Here is a 21,858-nt window from a genome sequence, read left to right on the forward strand (position 1 = left end):
TTTATGGGAGCCTCAGCAGGAGCTGGGGAGTGGTGTTCTGACTATGTGAGGCCAGAGCACGCAGCTGACCGGGGCCTCTGCGAAGCAGTCATGGGCCCAAGAACTTTTTTTTTTTTTTTTAAGATTTTTATTTATTCACTTGACAGAGAGAGCGAGAGAGCACAAGCAGGCAGGGCAGCAGAGGGAGAAAGGAGAAGCAGGCTTCCCACTGAGCAGGGACCCTGATGTGGGGCTCGATCCCAGCACCCTGGGATCATGACTCGAGCCGAAGGCAGTCGCTTAACAAACTGAGGTACCCGGGTGCTCCTTAAGAACTTTTTAAAGAAAACATACAGACTGACATACTGTGTTTCCTTCAGTTGACGATGTGCTCACATCTGTGGGTTCTTTAGGAATTGGGATGTGGGAACTTTCTCGTTGTCCTTAGTACATCGCACATCTATCTCTCTGATCCAAGGCTTAATGGTCTACCTGGAAAGCAGCGTGGCTTATCATGATGCTTGTATTCAATTCGAGTCAGTTCCTGTTGATTGGGAAAAATGTAAAGGAACACTTCAGTTTGGCCACGGAATAAGTTAATTAGAACAGTTAAATAACAAAACAATGTGGTCTATACCCCTTTGTCCTCAGTAATCATTCTCAATGCTGAAAGTCCTGCCTGACTTATGTATGCGAGGGGCTTGATGAACTTTTGTTGACTGAATGAAGGAATTGCTCAAGGTCAAGGGGCAGTGCCCCAGTTCAGGCCTCCTTGATGTGTCCCTGGGTCACCACAATATTTTCCCAATGGTGTCCCAGCCTCTCACCCTCTCCCACCCTCATCTACTCTCCACCTTACTTCCACTATAATCTTTATGAACTGAGAGTGTCCTTGTGCCATGCCCAAGCCTAAAACAAGCTTTATGACAAGTGTAAACTACTTCGGCATTCCTCCATGGCTCTTTAGTGCCGTCAAGATAAAGTTCATTATGTCATTCACTTATTCACTGCACTGAAGGTCTCCCAAGGCTGCTTTAGGAACTGTGCTTGAATATCTCTAGGGACGGGGATCTTATCATGCACTCGTCACGTGTTTAGGTAATTCTGTGGATGAAAGAGCCAAGACTGCACACTAGAACTCATGTGTCTTAGTCAGGGCTCTCCAGAGAAACAGAACCCATAGGTACATGGATAGATAGAGAAGAGAGGGAGAGAGAGAGAGAGAGAGAAGAGGAGATTTATTAAAGGAACTGGTCATGTAGTATGGAGACCAAGAAGTCCTACAATCTCCTGTCTGTAAGCCAGAGAACCAGGAAAAGTGAGTGGTAAACAGTCTGAGTATAAAGGCCAAGGACTGGAAGCATCCGTGTCTGAGGGCAGGAGGAGAAGGATGTCTCCGCTCAGGCAGAGAAAACAGATTCACCCTTCTACTGCCTTCTTGTTCTAGTCTGGCTCTCAGTGTATTGGATAATGCCCACTCATATGGAGGAGGGCCATCTGCTTTACTCAGTTCACCAACTCAAATGCAAATCTCTTCCAGAAACACCCTCACAGGCACACCCAGAAATAAAGTTTCACCAGCTCTCTAGGCATCCCTTAGCCCCGTCAAGTCGACAACAAAATTAACTAGCATGTCCTGGATCTCTTTCTAGTACTATAGCCTTTCTGTCAGGCTGCTGCTGCTCAGTTCTTTTGAGGAATGCTAAGTTGTTGCTGAGGAGCGAAAGAAATCTACTTTCCTGGGGAAAGAGGCTGGGGGAAAGAAAACTCAGGAGGTACAGAGGGAAGATCTTCAGGGTCAGAGTGGGAGCCCTTTGTAATCTCTGATTCAGCTGGGATGCGGTTTTCCCAAGGGAGGCAAGAGACAAGGGGAGGGAGGAAAAAAAATTTAGAGTGGAAACCCCGTATAAATAATTCCTTTAATAATAGTGCTTTAGCATGTAAGGAAGGACACGGTTCTAGTACTCTCTTAGGAAACTGTTTTGGGTAGTACTTCTGAACTAGGCTGAGAGAGAAACCCCAAAGTCTGAGGTTCTCAGGAAGGAATATTGCAACTTTTTGTCCTATGGTTATGGGGGGAAAATCATCAAATGGACATTCATTGAGTGAAAAATGAGCCCAGACTGCTAATTTGTTTTTTAAAGATTTTATTTATTTATTTGACAGACAGAGATCACAAGTAGGCAGAGAGGCAGCTGGAGAGAGGGGAAGAAGCAGGCTTCCCGCTGAGCAGAGAGCCTGATGTGGGGCTCGATCCCAGGACCCGAGGACCATGACCTGAGCTGAAGGCAGAGGCTTAACCCACTGAGACATCCAGGCACCCCAGACTCTGTGCTAATTTGAATAAACATTCTCTCAGTGCATCTGCGTTACTTTTCACAATAACCGTGTGATGTGGGGACAATGATTCCCTCTTCATAGATGGAGAAACTGGACTGAATCTAAGTACTTTCTTTGCTTAAGCTTTCACAGTAAGTGACTGGGGAAGAAATAAGTCCAGACCCCAAGACTTGATGAAAGTTAAAGAGCTTTTCCTATTCAGAGTCTCCTTTGCATGAATGTCTGCAGAAAACACAGACTTGGGCTCCCATGACCTTGTTAAGGCATTCCTGGAATAAACAGGGAGTCTGGAGAACTGCTGGAGAGTCAGAAAAGGGAGAGTCAGGGCGCCTGGGTGGCTCAGTTGGTTAAGCAACTGCCTTCGGCTCAGGTCATGATCCTGGCGTCCCAGGATTGTGTCCCACATCAGGCTCCCAGCTCCATGGGGAGTCTGCCTCTCTGTCTGGGAGCTTCTGCCCTCTCATGTTCTCTCTCACTCTCTCTCTCAAATAAATAAATAAAATCTTTTTTTAAAAAGGGAGAGTCATTTTCTTAGAGAGGGGCTGGCTTTTGGAAGTGGCCATTGTAATGGTATAGAAATGTGTGGTGCGCTGAAAGGAAAATGCTTGTGGACTGAACAGGACCAGGGAGCTATGGAGAGGAGGAGGAGGAGGAGGGAGGCTGTCAGAACTCTGAGGAGGAAGCCTCTTCCGTTTTCTAGAGTAGGATGATAGGCAAGGTCCTCAGGCACACCCCTCCATCATGGCCAGGGCTGGCTGGGGCATGGCCTTGTTTCCTGGTGGCTGAAGAGAGCCAGAACTTTTTGTTAACCTGGGAAGGAGGAGAAATCGGTTCTTGCCATGTCCACGTTCATTTATTCATTTGCTTATTCATGCAACAAGTGTTTGCTGAACATCTATTATGTGATATATACTTGTCTTTCCTCTTTAGTGTATGGTAATTTGTTGTTTTCTTTTATCAAACTAAAGCTGGTAGCACCCATTCTTTTCTGGGTCTCTGGAATCATACAGTAGAAGTTGTCTGGTTATCTCTTGGTGTAACAAGCTATTCTAAAACTTAGTGGCTTAAAACAAGTGTTTATTGTTCTCACTCATAATTTTATGAGTTGACTATGCTTAGCTGGGTCATTCTCATTTAGGGTCTCTTAGGAATTTGCAGTCAAGTGGCAGCTGGGCCTGGAGTCATCTGAAGACTTGAATGAGCTACCATCCAAGATGGCTCATTTGCATGGCTGGCAGTAGATGCTGTGGGCTGGGAGCTCACATGAGACTGTTGACTGTAGAGTCTACATGTGTCCTTTGTCTTGGACTTCTTACAATATAGTGGTGGCAGTCTTCCCAGGGGAAGCATCCCAAGAGCAAGAATTAAAAGAATTCCAGGAGAAGGTGAAAGTCTTCTTATAACCTAGCCCAGAAGTCCCAGAACATCAGGTCTGCTGTATTGTCTTGTCAAGGATCACTAAAGATGGCCCCTTTTCAAGGGGTGGGAACCAGACTCTGACTCTTCCTTTGAGGCACAATATGAGAGTAAAGGGAGGACAGAATTGTTTGGGGCCATCATCCATGACTAACTACCACAGTTTGCCTTCCGGCTGCAACAATTCATGTCCTTGCCATATGCATCCTACATGTATATGGCAATGTACTCCAATGACTCCCTCCAGTGAGTCAAAAGTTTTAGCCCATTTCAGCATTAGCTCCATTTGTTATCTAAATCAGGCCCCAGGTATAAATTAAGCTCCCCAGTTGTTATCAGACCATACTGACCTGGAGGAGGGGAGATACCCAACTCTGGCCTGTTCTGGACATCCTGTCTCTCTTGGGGGGAGAAAAAAACCTGAGAGATGCTTTTAGAGCTCATAGTCCAGAGGCACAGACTCACTAAAATACCAAAACCTAATTATAAGACTGGAGAATGCTTCTCCCCACCCTCCCTACCTCACCACAATGCTGCTAAAGGCTTACTTATAGCAGTTCCTTTTTTCCAGTACGTCATGTCTGGCTATTAAGAAAAAATTGCAAGGCATACTAAAAAGCAAAAAACACAATTTGAAGAGACATGGCAAGTATCAGAACAAGATATGACAGGGATGTTGGAATGCAAAAAAGCTATGATGAATATGCTAAGGTCTCTAATGGATGAAGTAGACAGCATGCAAGAACAGATGGGCGATGCAAGCAGAGAGATGGAGATCTTGAGAAAGAACCAAAAGAAACACCGGAGATCAAAAACACTGTAATAGATGGGGCACCTGGCCTGTTCACTCAGAAGAGCATGTGACTCTTCATATACCCCCAAGTGTACAGCAGCAATGTCCACAATGGCCAAACTATGGAAGGAGCCTCGATGTCCATCAACAGATGAATGGATAAAGAAGATGTGGTATATATATACAGTGGAATCTTAGGCAGCCATCAAAAAACCAAAATCTTTACACTTGCAACAACGTGGATGGAACTAGAGGGTATTATGCTAAGTCAATCAGAGAAAGACAATTATCATATGATCTCACTGATATGAGGGATTTGAGAAACAAGACAGAGGATCAAAGGGGAAGGGAGGGAAAAATGAAACAAGATGAAACCAGAGAGGGAGACATACTATAAGAGACTCTTAATCTTAGGGAAAAAACTGAGCATTGCTGGAGGGGAGGGGGTTGGGAAGAATAGGGTGGCTGGGTGATGGACACTGGGAAAGGTATTGCTATGGTGAACACTGTGAATTGTGTAAGACTGATGAGTCACAGACCTGTACCCCTGAAACAAATAATACATTATATGTTAATGAAAAAAAAAGAGGAGCGTGTGACTCTCGATCTCAGGATTGTGAGTTCAAGCCCCATGTTGGGTATAGAGATTATTTAAATAAATAAATAAACTTAAAAAAAAAACCCACTGTAATAGAAATGATGAATACTTGATGAGCTTAGTAATAGACTAGACATGACTGAGGAAAGAATCTTTGAGCATGAGGGTATGTCAATAGAATTTCTCAAACTGAAAAGCAAAGAGAACAAAGACCAAAAAAATAATATATATATATATCCAGGGATTGTGGGACAACTGCAAAAGCATAAGCATCATGGGAATACCACAAGGAGAAGAAAGAGAGAAAGGAAGAGAAGAAATATTTGGAACAATAATGATTGGGAATTTTCCCAAGTTAATGTCAGATACCAAACCACAGATCCACGAAACTCAGGGAACACCAAGCAGAGGAAATGCCATGAAACTATGTCTAGGCGTATCACCGTCAAACTACAGAAAGTCAAAGAAAAAATACTGAAAGGAGTCAAAGGGAAAAAATCACCCTAATGACAATTACATCTGACCTCTCAGAAATGATGCAAACAAGAAGAGAGAGGAGTAAAATATTTAAAGTGATGGGAGGGAAAAACCCCACCAATCTAGAATTCTGTACCCTGCAAAATTATTCCTCAAAAATGAAGGAGAAATAAACTTTCTCATACAAACAAAAGTTAAGGGGATTTGTTGCCAACAGACCCTCCTGGCAAGAATTGTTAAAAGAAGTTTTTTTGAGAGAAGGAAAGTGATATAGGTTAGAAACTTGGATCTGCAAAAGAAGGAAGAACAAAGAAGGAATAGTGAAGGTAAAATAAAAACTTCAATTTTTCAGGTGCCATGGTGGCTCAGCTGGTTAAACATATGCCTTTGGCTCAGGTCATGATCCCAGGATCCTGGGATCGAGCCCCACATCTGGCTCTCTGCTCAGAGGGGAGTCTGCTTCTCCCTTTTCTTCTGCTTGCCATCCTCCTTGCTTGTGGTTGTCCATGTGGGCTCTCTCTTTCTCTCTCTCTGTGTCAAATAAATAAGTAAAATATTTTTAAAAAACTTTAATTTTTCTTATTCTTAATTGATCTAACATGTAACAGTTTGCTCAACATAATAACAGTAGTAATGCCTGTGATTATGTATGCTTTGTGTGTGTATATACACACACACACACATAAATAAATATACAAAAGAGAATATATACAAATAAGTTTACACAACGTGTGTGTATATATATATATATATATATATATATATATATATGGTCACTTTTGTAATAAGTGAAATGAATGACAGCAATGATACAAGGGATGAGAGGGAGGAAGTGGGATTAATTTGTTATTATAAAGTAGATATGAATTAGTTATAAGTCATACTTTGAATTTAAAAGTAGATTTGAATTAGTCACAAATGTATGTTGCAAACTCTAGGACAACTACTAAAAACTAAACAAAAAAGCATAACTGATATGCTACGAAATGAGAGAAAATGGAATCATACAAATGCTCAATTCACATGTTAACAAAATGAATTTAGACACAGACCTTACGCCTGTCACAAAAATTAACTAAAGAGGATACATAGACTGGAATGTAAAATGCAAAACTGTACAATCTCTTGAAGAAAACATGGGAGAAAACCTAGAGGACCTTGGGTTTGGCAATGATTTTTTAGATACAACACCAAACACAATCCATTACAAAAAGAATTGATCAAATGGACTTCACTAAGATCAAAAACTTCTGCTCTGCAAAAGACAGTGTCAAGAGAATGAGCATATAAGCCACAGACGGGGAGAAAATATTTGCAAAAACCATGTCTGATCAAGGACTCTGATCCAAAATATGCAAAGAACTCTTAAAACCGCAATAAAAAAAAAAGCAACCTGATTCCAAAATGGGCCAAAGATCTTAACAGACACCTCACCAAAAAAGATACACAGATGGCAAATAAGCCCATGAAAAGATACCCCACATCATATGTCATCAGGGAAATGCAAATGAAAACAGTGAGTTCTAACACACCTATTAGGATGGTCTGCATCCAGAACACGGAGAACACCAAGTACTGGCAAGGATGTCCAGCAAGGGAGACTCTCCTTTATTGTTGGTGAGGGTGAAAAATGGCACAGTCACTTTGGAAAACAGTCTGGCACTTTCTTCCAAAACTAAACCCACTCTTAAACCAGGCGATCCAGCCATCTTTCTTCTTACTGTTTACCCGAAGGCGTTGAAAACTTAGGTCTACACAAGACCCGTACCGTGGTGTTTATAGCAGCTTTATTCGTAATTACCAAAACTTGGAGGCAGCCAAGATGTTCTTCAGTGGTTGATTGGATAAGTAAACTGTGGTACGTCCACACAATGGAACATTATGCAGTGCTAAAAAAAAAAAAATAAGTAAGCTCTCAAGGCTTGGAAAGATGCGGAGAAATCTTAAATGTACATTCCTAATTAAGAGAAGCCAATCCGAAAGGCTACAGACTATATGATGCTGACTCTATGACATCTGGGAAAGGCCAAATCATAGACGTTAAAACAGTTGAAAGCTCAGTGGTTGCCCAGAGTTGGGGGCAGGGAAGGAACCCATGGAGCGCAGAGGAATTTTAGGGCAGGTGAACTGTTCTGCGGGATACTGTAGTAGCGGAGATGTGTCACAAGACATTTGTTAAAACCCATAGCATGTACCTAGAGTGAACCCTCGTGTAAGCAATGGACTTGGGTTCCTTATTGTAACATGTGGGTTCCTTATTGTAACAATTGTCCCCCCCTGAGGGGGGTGTGGATAGTGGGGGAGGCTGTGTATATTGGGGGCAGAGATCCATTGAACTCTCTGTACTTTTCACTCCATTTTGCTGTGAACCTAACACTGCACTAAAAATTAAAGTTTTTAAAAGAGCTTCTTTTTAGTTCATTTTTCTCTTTTCTCTCTCTGTGGATACCTTGTCAAAAGCTGGCTCTTGCCACCTGCAGACAGGAAACCTTCATAGTCGAGCCCAGCAGTTCATGAAGTACAATTCCCACGAAGTGTCACTAAAGTTCCCAGCGTCGCTGACTTCCCACCCCTGTCTGAGAGGCAGAAGAGCCCCTTCTCTGTGCTCTGCCCCCCTGTCTGTCAAGCCTTCACAGATAGATTCCTCTGAGCCTTTTCGGCTTCTGCCTCTTCCCTCGTGCCAAGGCCAATGCCAACTTGAGATGAAACCTTTAGATTAAGAAAAGAACACAGCAACACCCCACGTCTGGCACCAAGATCTGTTTATTTAATGAGGGCAGCATAATAAGCCACTCCCAAAACTTGGTGACTGAAGCAGCTTCCTCTCCTGTCTCCTGACTTGCCTGGTGGACTGGCTCAGCAGGATGGTTCTCACTCCGGAGTTCTGCTGTGGTTGCAATCCCATGGTGCCCCAGGCTGAAGGCTTCACAGGGCTGGATGTTCAAGATGACTGACCCACACGGGGCCCAGTTGACTTCGAGCTCTGTGGGGGCTGGTGAGTTGATGACCCACAGGACTTCCTATGGCTTGGGCTTCTGGGGCTCAGAGGTGGGTTCCAGAAGTGAGTGTCTCAAGAGACCGAGGCTTGTTAGAACCTAACCTTGGCTGTCCCAGAATATCATTCCCACCTCACTCTTTGGGCCGAGCAGGTTGCTAAAATCATCCCGATTTAAGATCAGGAAAATTAGACTTTACCTTTTGATCTGAGGTAGAATGTGTATGAAACAGGGGACTGGAATTATTTGGGACCATCTTTGGAAATTAACCAACACAGTTTTTTTTCTTCCTTCTTCCCCCCTTCCCCCCGGTGAAGCTCCAGATTTCCCCAAGTCCCGGTTGTGGGCAAATTCACACTAAGGTGTTAATGGCTGACTACTAGATTAATGGGCCCTGCTGGTGTATCAGTCAGGATGGACTCGATTATACCATCCGTACAAAACACACCAAAATCTTGGGGGCTAATACCACAGAGGTGTTTTCTTTCTTCCTTTCTTTCTTTCTTTCTTTCTTCCTCCCTCCCTTCCTTCCTTCCTTCCTTTTTTTAAGAGAGGGAGAGAGGGCAGAAGGAGGGGGAGTGGGAGAGGGAGAGAGAGAATCTTAAGCAGGCTCCATGCCCTGTGTGGAGCCGGATGAGGGCTCAAACTCACAACCCTGGGATCATGAGCTGAGCCTAAATCAAGAGTCGGTTGCTAAACAAAGTGAGCCACCCAAGTGCCCCCTGACAGAGGTATTTCTCACTCATACATGTGTCCACGGAGGTTGACATCTTTCCCCTGGGGACCCAGGCAGCTAGACCTGACCCCGTCCGGAGCAGCGCTGGTCCCTGTAGCCAGTAGAAGGAAAGAGCGTCCAGGACAGCGTGGGGCTGGCCGGCTTCCCACTGGAACCGAGGCACACCACTCCCACTCCCATTTCATTGTCCTTGGTGAGTCACGTGGAGTCCCAACTCCATGGGGACCCGGTGTACCATCCTACCACAGGCCTGGGTGGGAATGCACGGAGAATAGCGCTGAGACTCTTCTGGGCGGCATTTGTATTTTAACAGAGGCCAATCCCCTAAACCAAATAAATCCATCTCTAAAGGGGAGATTTCAGGCAACAGTTCATAGCTGGGTAAGGGGGGCAATCTTGAGGCTCCGTGTAGATCCTCTCAGATCCCGCCTTACAGCGCCCTCTGCTGGTCCCACCAAGAGCCACCCCTCGAAGGCAATGCGCCCTTGTCCTTCTGGGCAGGGAAGGGGAGGGACAGGGTAGATGCTCTCTGTCCACATCCAGACAAGGGTTTGGCACGCAACGTGACAGACTCTGTCGCTCCTCTGTTTCCTTTGAAGCAAATCCTGAAATAGCGCAGAGCAGCTCGGCCTTGCCAAAGCAAAGGGTGGCAGCCCCGCCCTCAGTGCTGATCGCAGACCCGTGTGGGGGATGCATGTGGGGCTAAGGACGTGGGACCCTCCTTGTGACCCAGTCTTCTCTCCTTCTCAGGGAGGTCGCCAGGTCTTCTACTTTGTCCTGAGTCAAAGAGACCTAGGTTTGAAATCAGCTTCTGCTACTGTTTAGCGGGGGAATGCGGGCTTCTTGGGTTTTTGGAGCCTGGTGTCCTCATCTGTAAAAGGGGAGGCAACACGTACCCGGGAGGGTTGCCCTGAGGATGCAAATGATCCAAAGGACCGCTTCCTGGCTCTGTGACCTTGGGTCAGTTACTTAACCTCTCTGTGCTTCTGTACTTATCTCCTGGGTGGTCGTGAGGCCTCAGTGAGTGAATGTTTGTAAGGAGCGCCCAGCAGGGCCTTGGACAGACTGAGCATCACTCGGGCGCTGGCTGTCACTACTATGGCTGACATCCAGAAGGCCTCTAATACATGAGAATCCTCTGCGCTCCTCCGTCGAGCCACAGCTTCCGCTCGAGGAGTCTGTTTTCTGTGAAAACCACGGAATTCCAGGCAGCCCACTTAATCTGGTTTTGAATAGTTGAAGGGACCTTGTTTCACCTTCGGGCACCAGAAAAATAAAGTGACAGCGACACCTAGTGGGAGCTGGTGGCAAAGGCTCAAGCAAGTGAGAGCCTGTGGCTGAGGACAGGCTGGGGCCTGGTGGGCGGTTCAGCCCTGGGCCCTGCCCCACCCTGGGGACCACAGGGCACGGGGGCCAGGCCGGTCCAGCCTTCGGCACTTGGAAACCCTGCTTCCCACCCTGTGGCTGGCCTTGTCACCGGGGTTCAGCTCCCTCAGAACAACTGTGCCCACAATTGGCCACCATGCCAGTTTCCGCTGTTGGCCCCTGTCTCAGGTGGCAGTGAGGGATGGGGGAGGAAAGAATTGGGGGGAGCTGGCAGAGAACAGATTGACTCAGTACTTTTTCACCATGTGATCTTGGACGAGTCATTTTTTAAAAAGATTTTATATATTTATTGCAGGGTGAGAGAGAGAATGAACAAGGGAGAGGCAAAGGAAGAAGGGGGCAGCCCGATGCGGGGCTCGATCCCACGACCCTGGGATCATGACCCGAGCCGAAGGCAGAGGCTTCCTCCACTGAGCCACCCAGGCGCCCCTTGAATGAGTCATTTAGCATCTTTGAGCTCCAGGTCCCTGGGTTGCAAACGGAGTTTGTAACGCTCTTGGGGTCTCTGGAGGGTGATTTCGAACAATGGCTATGGAAAGTCAAGCACCGGGTTGGCACACAGAGAGCTCGAGAAGCCATTAGGCATTGCTCTTGCTGTCATGATATCGTAGAGGAGGGTACATGACGTAATTCGCGAATGTACCTACACAACATCGGAGCAGGCGGAAGCCCGCAGAGCTCGGAGCAGCCCAGAGAAGCTCTGCGGAGAACCGCAGTAGTTAGTGAGGCTTTGTGGAGGAGACAGAATCCCTTCCAAGCCTTTGGTGGCAGTAACAAGACCGTCCTCCCACTGGCTGAAAAACTCCAAGCCTTTATGGGCTCAAATAACTCAGAAAAACTTGCTCCGGCAGCTTGATGGTTTCACCAAGGACTGGTCTCTTTTTGAAAAAAAAAAAAAAAAAATTATGGTGATATAAAACATACTAAAAGATCGAGAAAACAACATTCATCTTAGGAAATGAAATAATAAATATAGTTGAAGTTTCCTGGCCCTTTCCAACTACGTTTCCCTTCACACTCTACCACGCGAAGGGAACGACGATCCTAAATTTGGTGTTTATCCTTCCCATGCATGCATTTACATGATTACTATATACGTATGTATTCCTAAACAACATATGGTAGAACTGCATAGTTTAAAATTTATATAAATATATCATAGACTGTGTATCCTTCTGAAACTCGTGTATTTTTATCCTGTAATGTTAGCTTTTTGAGATGTTCCTGCTGATATGTGTAGAACGAGTGCATTTTCACTGCTGTATAATATTTCATTGTATGAATGTACCACAATGAGTCCATCCATCCTCCTCTTGGAATTTCTGGTTACTATAAACAAAACATGCATGAATGTGTTTGAGATCTCAAATGACTAAGCCACCCAGGTGCCCCATTCTGCTGGACATTCTATATTATCTGAAGATAATTATAGTTTTGTTTCCTCCCTTCTAGTACTTACACCTGTGATCATTTATTTTTTCTTTCTGCAGTGAATAAAAGTGGTACTAGTAGGATCCTTGTCTTGTTTCTGATCCTAAAGGGAAAGCTCCTAATGTTCTGTAATTAAAAATCTTTGGTGCAGGGCACCTGGGAGGCTCAGCCAGTTGAGTATCCACCTTCGGCTTGGGTCATGATCCCAGGATCCTGGGATCAAGCCCTACATCGGACTCCTTGCTCAGTGGGGAGCCTGCTTCTCCCTCTCCCTCTGCCTGTTGCTCCCCCTGCTTGTGTTCTCGCTCTCTCATTCTCTGTATCAAATAAATAAGATCTTTAAAAAATCTTTGGTGCAGATTTTTGCTGGATGCTTTTAAAAAATTCATGTTAAGGAAGTCTCCTCTTAACACTGACCTTGCTATGAAATTTAAATTTTTTCTTGGTCAGAAGTCTGGATGTGTATGGCTCAGTTTGGTCCTCTGCTTAGGGTTTTTCTAGAGTGGCAATTAAGGTGCCGCAGGACCAGGCTCACCTAGGCAAGCATCCACTGCCCCGTCTGCATAGTTGTGAGCGGCATTCAGTGCCTTACAGCTATGGTTTGGCAGCTGGATTCTTCTGAGTCAGCAAGGGGAGAGAGAGAGACTGCCGGCAAGATGGAGCCTTATGTAATGGGAGTAATCATAGGAGCAACATCCCATCACTTTTGCCTTCTTCAGTCGGTCAGAACCAAGTTACAAGACAGCACTCACACTCAAGGATGGGGAACCACACAAAGGTGTAAACACAAGGGACCTCGTCAGAGTATGTTTGCCATACTGTAGCCGATGGTTCTCCTTCTCCTTGTGGACAAAAATGTCTTCACTCCCCCACCAAGGTCCTTCAGAGTCTTATCCCGTTGTAGCATAAGCCCCAAATCCAAAGTGTCATTATCCTAATTGTGTCCATATGTAAATGAGGCTGGGCGAGGGTCCTGGGCTGTGGTTTGGTAAGTAACCTTCTGTGGACGTGAGAAACTGAATACACCAACGGCCTGCCCTCAGCCCACCTAGTATACACTGGTAGGATAGGCAAGTGGTGTAAATATTGACATGTTTATTCAAAAAGAGCAAAAATGGAAGATATAGAGGAATCACTAGTCTATAGTAGGTCTGAAATCCAGATGCTTCACAATGTGAAGTTATGACCCTGATGGGTACTAGAACGTGTGCTCATGTGTTCTTGTGTTTCCTAGAATATTTTAAGTTAGTAGGAGTGGGGTTTATGTCATGCATTTTTATTTTATTATATATATTTTAAGATTTCTTTATTAATTTTAGAGAGTCTGTGTGTGTGTGTGCACACGAGTTGAGGGGAGAGAGAGAGAGAGAGAATCTTTCAAGCAGACTTCCCACTAAGTGCAGAGCCTGACTCAGGGCCTGATCCCACAACCCATGAGATCATGACCTGAGTCAAAACCACGAGTCAGTTGCTTAACCAACTGAGCCACCCAGGTACCCCATATAATGCATTTTTATATATTAATTCTGTTCTCAGGAGTCTACTTCTTTCAGACCTGCCTTTGTTTATACCTGCCAAAATCCCGTGATTTCATTATTGTATAATAAATTACCATTCTGAAGTCTCAAAGTTTTCTTTGCATCTTACAGAAACACAAGAAGGAGGTGTTGTTTTGCAATACGTTTAAGCTTCTCTAAATTTTTAAATGTTACATAACACAGTTATTTTTCTATAAATTCATTATATTTTCTTCTAAAATCAAAGACAATGTGCTTACAATGTATTTTCCTATATTTGAGAATGGATCATTGGCTTAAAAACAGGGATTAGAAGACTTCCCTCCTTTTTTTTCTTCCTTCCTTCCTTCCTTCCTTCCTTCCTTTTTATTTTCTAGAAAACATCCCTTTTTAATTCACAGCTGTACTGCCTACCTTGAAAGAAGCTGAAAAAGAAGAAACTGATATCAGAGAATCCTCTGACTCACGGAAGAGAGGAATATACTCCAAAAAACCTAGATGTTGTAAATAAAAAATGAAAACAGGAAAACTATCATTCTTTCACCTATATCAATATTTGTAATGTACTGTGTCTTATGCAACAAAACAAAACATTTTTGAATGCTATGATGGCATCAGGCAACTTGGGGCACAATTTCAAGAGTCACCCTTCAGAGTTTAAGGAAAAAGAAACAGGCTATTTCAAACGCAGACACGGTAAAGTTTTGAAAGGCCAGAATGTATTTGTTACAGCTTTCCAGAGTAGGATCGGAAGAACTGGTGAGGCATCTTACAGGGTCGGTCGTCAGGTGGGGTGGGTGAAGAAACAGTGGACAAAAGGCTGACAGAGCTCTGTGTTGTTGACGTTCCTGAATGCTGCTGTACGGCCAGTCAGTGGGAAAGAAATCATAGTAGTGTTATTTTCCAGTGGGACGGTAACTCGCCAAATCCAGGACTTAGCTGTAAGCAGGAAGTCTGAGTTAATACCTGTTTGTAGTTTCCAGTGGGAACTAGAGCAAGAAGTTCTTCACCAAGCCCGGGAAGCAGTACGCCCGCTTCCCCACTTGGCCTTACCATCCAACAGATATATGACACCATGGCAAAGAGGGCTGCTCTTCGGAGTCTCTGGAAACTACCAATAGGAGAATCACCACACAGACCTCTAAGATTTTTGAGCGAGTCTATGTACTTCTGCAGATTCTTGCTTTGAGAAAGAGCCTCTGGTTTGCTGTTTGGCCTTGGCAGAGACTAAATGCTTTACCAAGAGACGACCATCGATTATCATACAGAAATGGTACACAAGATCTCAGGCTCACACGGGTCCAGAAGATACAAGTGGTAGCAGGAGCACATAGCTCAGCCATCTTCAATTCGGTCGCATTGTTTCCTCTCCCTCAGTAGACGATTATGGCCTCATGGGCAGTTCCTTATAGTCAACGGAAGAGGAAGAAAAAACTCGAAACTCGGCCCCGTTTGCTAAGGGCTCTACAGGCATTAGAGCCCCACTTATGGATGACCCGGAAGGACAAGAGTGAGGGGAAATCCTCCCGGTGGGCAGAACTCTGAGTAGTAGTTTTGATTATACACTTTGGAGCAAGATGTGGCCAGAGATATGGATCTATGGTTGCAACTGATTCAATCAGATGATTGGGGACTTGGAAAGAACAGGATTGGAAGACTGGTGACAAGAAAATCTGAGAAGGTTGTCTGAATAGGCCTCTCACAATGGACATAGATTGTAAACATGTTTGTCTCCCAGGTGACTGCTCACTGAAAAACATCTTTTTTTAAAAAAAGATTTTATTTATTTATTTATTTGTCTCAGAGAGAGAGAGAGAGAGAGAGAGAGAGTGAGCACAAGCAGGTAGAGTGGCAGGCAGAGGCAGAGAGTGAAGCAGGCTCCCTGCTGAGCAAGGAGCCCGATGCGGGACTCGATCCCAGGAGGCTGGGATGATGACCTGAGCCGCAGGCAGCGGCTTAACCGACTGAGCTATGCAGGCATCCCCGAAAAACATCTTTTGCAAAGATTTTCAATAGTCAGGTGGACCAAATGAAATGTTCTATGAACATCCGTCAACCCCTCTCTCCAGTTGCACAGTGGACTGATGAATAAAGTGGTCAAGGTGTCAGGGCTGGAGGCTTGACATGCACCCAATGATACGGATTCTCTTGACTAAGGCTGACTTAGTTATGGTTACTGCTGAATGCTTTGCCAACAGCAACGAACAGCAGAAACCAACCCCAACCCCCAATATGATACCATTCCCAGGAGACTAGACAGCTACCTAGTGGCAGACTGACTACATCAGACCTCTTCTGTTGTGGAATAGGGCAGGGATTTGTCCTCACGGGAATAGATATGCATTCTGGAAGTGGATTTGCCTTCCCTGCTTATGGTGTTTCTGCCTGCCTCACTGTGTGTGGGCTCACAGAGCGCCTTATCTGTTGTCAAGGTGTTCTGATCAAGGAATGTATTTCTCTGTAAAGAAAAATACACATACAGAAATACACATAAGGAAAAATATACATACCTACATATATGTAGGTATGTATATATATGGAATTGACTCATGAGATTATGGATGCTGAGAAGTGCCAAGATCTGATATTAGCAAACTGTAGACCCAGGAGAGCAAATGGCATAGTTCAAGTCCAAGTCCAAAGACCTGAGAACCAGGATCTCTGATGGTGTGAGCTCTAGTCCAAAACCGTCTCATGACCCAAGAAGAGCCAATGTTTTAACTTGAGTCTGAAGCCAGAAAAAGAATTCTGCCCAACCCAAGTAGACAGGCAGGCAGAGTTCCCTCTTACTCAGGCTTTTATTGTTTTTGTCTTCAGTTGATTGGACAAGGCCCATCGACCTTGGAAAGGGCAACTTGCTTTACTCAACCTACTGATTCACATGCTAATCTTACCCAGAAACAGCCTCCCAGATACTCCCAGAATAATGTTTGACCAGATGTCTGGACCCCTGGTGGCGCAGTCGGGTGACACAGACTATGAACCATCGTGTCCCTTACGTTCCTCCATCCGGGTGCTCCCTCAGCCCCATGTCTCCAAGGCCTGCTCTCAAGCAGGGCCCCCCGGTTCTGTCGGGACAGATTAGCCAGCTCTTGTAAGGTTTAGATGTGCGTGTTTACTTAGTTCTGGGGTAGAGGAGATTGCATTTCCCTTGCCAGGCCGCCATGCAGCCTGATTCATGATAGTTTGGGGGCCGTGTGGGGAAGGGGCAGACCTTGGGCATGACACACATCATCTCATGAAGCACCTGTTTCGGATTGTATCTCTGAATAGAGTCAGGGCCTGGGGAGGCTGCTGTCCTTCAGAAAGAGGAGAGGAACCCTTAGGCCAACCCAGAAGGTGCAGGGGAATCTAGAGGCTGGAGGCTGTCAGGGGCCTTTCCTATCAGGGTCACGATTTTAGCAAATCAGACCTTGCTCAGGCTCCTTTGCTGCTTGGTCACCATTACCACTAAATCTGGGCCTTTGAGCCGTCTGTCCACCGGCTGCTGGTGTGTGGGTCTCTCCCAATAGTGCCATGGAGACTTCTTGCTCTGACAGTGTGCTCTGAGTTGAAACGAGGCCCGACAGAACCTGCCATTGTGTTTCTTCAAGGCGTACAAAGCGGCATTCCAAGCGGTAACAAAGCTAGTTGCCTCCACAGTCCTCGGAGTTAGCCATGCCCCACACCAGCCAAGTCCAGGGTCTGCCACACGGCTTGCTGATCGTTTCAGGGGCACTCTTGAGGTGACAGGACACCAGGGGTCCCAGCCAGCCTGTTCACCAGTGGCGTGCTGTCCCGCTAAGGGCTCAGCTCCACTATCCAATCCCAAAAGCACCCGCCCCCCATTTTATTTTATTTTATTTTATTTTATTTATTTTATTTTATTTTATTTTATTTTATTTTATGTCTGTCAGAGAGAGAGAGAAAGAGAGAGAGAGTGAGTGAGCATACAAGCAGGGGGGAGGGGTAGAGGGAGAAGCAGACTCCCCGCTGAGCAAGGAGTCCAATGCGGGGTTCATCCCAGGACCCCTGGATCATCACCTGAGCCGAAGACAAACCCTTAACCGACTGAATCACCCAGGCCTCCCTCCCTGTCTCTCTTTAACCACAAAATCATTTATTTGGACAAGACAAAAACATCCCTATTTTGTTTCATTTTATACAGAGACTAGAACATTTCAAGTATATTAGTTTTTCTGTTTTTCGAGAGAATTCCTTTCAGTTTGGTGCCAGGGACTGTTCCTCACTTTAGGATTCACATTTCGCAGCATGTAGGCGCCTGTGACAGCCAGCAGAGCGCCGCTGAGTTCTGGAGAGTCACTCACTTCTGTGGTGACCGCGCCAGCGTGCCGCCGAGCCCTCTGCCTCTTCCTGCCACGTCCTTCTTTCCAAGCCCCTTCTGCCCTGTCCGCACAAGCCTCTATCAGCAGCTTCCTCGTTTGCTCCTCGAGTCCGAAATCTGCTGTCCCTGTCGTCGTTCTATGAACTTTGACTACTCTGCAAACAACTGGAATGACCTGTCCTTGGACTTTTAAAAACAACCGTTTCACCAGCTAGAATGGGTTTTCCTGGAAACTGGTCAGGTTCTCTCTTCTGGGGCCTTGTCCAGTGTTAACTGACCTGAAACAGACTTGGTGGGGGGTGGATATTTGGGGGAGGACCTCAGGAGCTGGAAGAAGGGATTTGAGATGGTGGGACAGGGAGGGAAAAAGGACCAAAGGAGGTTGCGCCATCAAGATATGGGCAGTGGGGGGTGCTTGGGTGGCTCAGACCTTAAGCTTCTGCCTTCGGCTCAGGTCATGATCTCAGGGTCCTGGGATGGAGCCGCACGTCGGGCTCCCTGCTTAGCGGGAAGCCTGTTTCTCCCTCTCCTACTTCCCCTGCTTGTGTTCCCTCTCTCGCTGTCTCTCTCTCTGTCAAATAAATAAATAAAATCTTAAAAAAAAAAATATGTGGGCAATGGGGACTTGCTGTGCTGGGAATCTCTGCCAGGGGACAGAGGGCTGAAGGATAAGGATGCTGGCCTCTTCCTTTGCTTGAGAGTTGCCCCTAGGGGTGTCAGCTTCCCTGTGCTTCTGGGTGGCTTGTACCTGTGAGCTGAGAGGAACTGGAAAGACTCCCGGGGGCCGAACACAGAAGAAACCAGGAGCCCCGTGTGGAGGAGGCCTCTGGGATGGGCCGGTTTGGGGCTCGCAGGGATCTGTCCTTGGTCTCTTGGACTGACACTGGAGGTGGCCAAGGGCCCAGGAGGCAAACAACACCTTGGGTGCTCCTTGTTTCATGTTCATCTTTCTGAAGTTGCCTTGGTGTGGAGCTGGGCTGGATTTGCCTTTTCCTCCAGGTTAAAGCTGCTGGCTTCCCCGGGTCTGCAGGAGGTAGAGGTTCAGTTGGGAGTGAGTAGGGGGTCTGCAAGGAGATAGGCTAAGGCATTTTTTCCCAGCTTGAGGCTCCGCTCAGCTCTGTCTCTGCAGCCCCTTCTTGGTCGCTGAGCCACCAGTCTGGTGCCAGGAGATTTCCTGTTCCAGCCCCCACCTGCCTTTCCGGGCCCTAGGGATGGGCAGGCAGGCCTCGCTCTCCAGCCTGCTCTCTGCTTCACCTGCTGCGTGTCCGTGTTTTCTGAGACCCGCTTCCTCTAGGCCCTTCTTGCCACTCGAGCTTTCTCTTTCACTTAGACTCTTCCTGCCCTGCTCCATTTGGTTTCTGTTTCCAGTAATTCCCCTCAAAGCTACGCTCCTTCCTGCTGGAATGAATCGTTTGCTGGTCTTTTATGAGATTCCCAAGGACTTAACGTGGACCCCACGCCCCGCCCAGACCCACTCTTCCTGCTGCTGTCCCCTCCTAGGGCCAGGCCGGGGACGTCTCTTCCCCACACAGGATGCGCGCACATCTGCTGGCCTGGTTTCTGCTCAGGATAGCGTCTTCCTCTTGTGGGGGTGAGCATTTTTGGGGGGGTAGCAGATTTTTGTTTTTGTGGCCTTGTCCTGTTGTGGCTGGTTTGATGCATTTGTCCATATCCCAGAGTTTGATAGATTTCCGGTCTCCTAGTTTGGTCGAAGAGGTTATATGTAGGCTGTTTGTTATTTGTTTGGTTCTGTTTAGGGAAAAGGAGAAGAGTGGATTCCCTCAGGAGTTCACATTTCCTTAATTTACGGAAATTTCATGACTGTTGTGGAATTGATGAAGGGCCTCCATGAAGCCCCAAGTTCCCCGGAACAATCTGGAAGCCACAGATGTCTCTAAACTCCTCACTTTACAGACGAGGAAATGGAACCCCACAAATGAAAGGAACGTGCCCCAATGCACACCCAGAATGGAAGATCCGAGGGGGAGTTCTCCTATCTTGGCACCTAAAATAGTACCCTTTTCTATCATAAGGACCTGCGCTCTGGACCTTAACCAGAATGTGTTCACCAGTTGTTTAAAAAAGTGCTTCCCAAGTGCTTTCAAGATGCTGTTTGAAAAGTAGGTTACAGTGCTCAAGTCATTTTGTAAACAGCAGCCTCTAATTTCCTCCAGCTGACTCTCATAGCCATGTTAGTATACTTAAGGCTCTGAGAAGTCCCGCAGTGTAGAAAACTACTTATCTTTGCTTAATCCAGATTTTCCTAATTTTTAAAATCTACTTTTCCTAGATCTACTTATATTCTGCTTTGAAGCCCAGAAAAGGCTTCTCTTAAGAAATGAACTCTACAGAGGGATGGGGAGTAGGGTGGAGAGGATGGAGGCGTTATCCCAGTAAGGGTCAAGACTTTAGGTGTCTTCACCTGGGCCACTTCCTTCGTGAAGGAGGAGGTTGGCCAGCCTCTCTGGTTGGTGCAGGGATGAAGCATGAAAGAGACAGAAAAGGGAAAGGAGCATGGCAGAAGTGGACGGTGCTGACTTCAGACTGCCCAGTGGAATTCTGTACTTTTTGTACGTTCTGGGGAAGGAGAAGCCTGCAGTAACCCGGATGTGGCCCATGGTCTGGAACCAGGAGAAACTTCCTAGCTTATTTTCTAATCATTTTGCCTCCTTCCTCTGATCTGAGTCCGCTTCCAAACCCTGTGGTTTTCCCTGTTGATTGCTCCTCTCCACTCCTGCGGACCCCTCTCTTCACCTCCTTCATGTGCCCCCGGGGCAGAGTTTCCCTGACGCAGACTCTGCCCTCGGGCTGGACCCACATCAACCTGGTCTTCCTTAAAGTGTGTGCGTGTGTGTGACTACCCACACCTTTCTTCTTTTTTTTTTTTTAAAGATTTTATTTGACAGAGAGAGATCACAAGTAGGCAGAGAGGCAGGCAGAGAGAGAGGGAAGCAGGCTCCCCACTGAGCAGAGAGCCCAATGCGGGGCTCGATCCCAGGACCCTGAGATCATGACCTGAGCTGAAGGCAGAGGCTTAACCTGCTGAGCCACCCAGGCGCCCCTACCCACACCTTTCTCAGGAGGACGTTCCGGGGCTCCATCCATCCATTTCGTCTTCCCCTTAATGTCTAGGAGTCAACAGACCTGATTACGTTCACCACCACCAGAGGGTGCAGCGACTACGGAAGTTGAAAGAACACAAAAACAACTCCCATTTGTGGCCGGCTCACAGGGCTTGGAAAGAGGCAACGTTTGAATCTGAGAAGGGCAGAGTGGAATACGGTGGCTTCAGTGACCATTTCTGACCCCTTCATCCGCTTTGTTCCAAATGCGTTCAAATTCTGTTCCAACAAAACTCAGGGTCACATGATTTTGATTATGCCTGGGTCTCACCCCAGCCCTTCAAATACGTGCAGGCAAAGAGTGTTCTGGAAAGGTTTTCAAAAATGTGCCTTCTGGTTGGGGGGAGGTGGGGGGGGTCCTTTATAATGACAAGATGGCCATCTGGCCGCAGCCCAGCTGGAGAAAACAGGATGAGCACCAGGACTGCCCTGGGCTGGGTTCCTGAACATGGGGCTCTGCCCCTGGCTGGGATGTTAGTTACCATGTGAATCCATGACTTTGCAGTAAAGAGAGTGGGGGGCCCATGGGGCCCCTCCAATGCCAGCAAATTTTCCTGGCACGTGGTAAATATTATCTCCCATCCTCGTGATCAACTTGCAAGACAGGTGTTTTCGTTCGCAGATATAAAAGTCGATGCACAGTGATGTGGAATGACCTGCCCAGTTACACAGCGTGCAAGGGACCGGGTCAGGAGTCCATCTCCAGGTGTGCTGAACTCTAAGCCAGGTGTTGTCCGTTACTT

The sequence above is a fragment of the Martes martes genome, assembly GCF_963455335.1.
Source record: "Martes martes genome assembly, chromosome: 13".
Lineage (NCBI taxonomy): Eukaryota > Metazoa > Chordata > Mammalia > Carnivora > Mustelidae > Martes > Martes martes.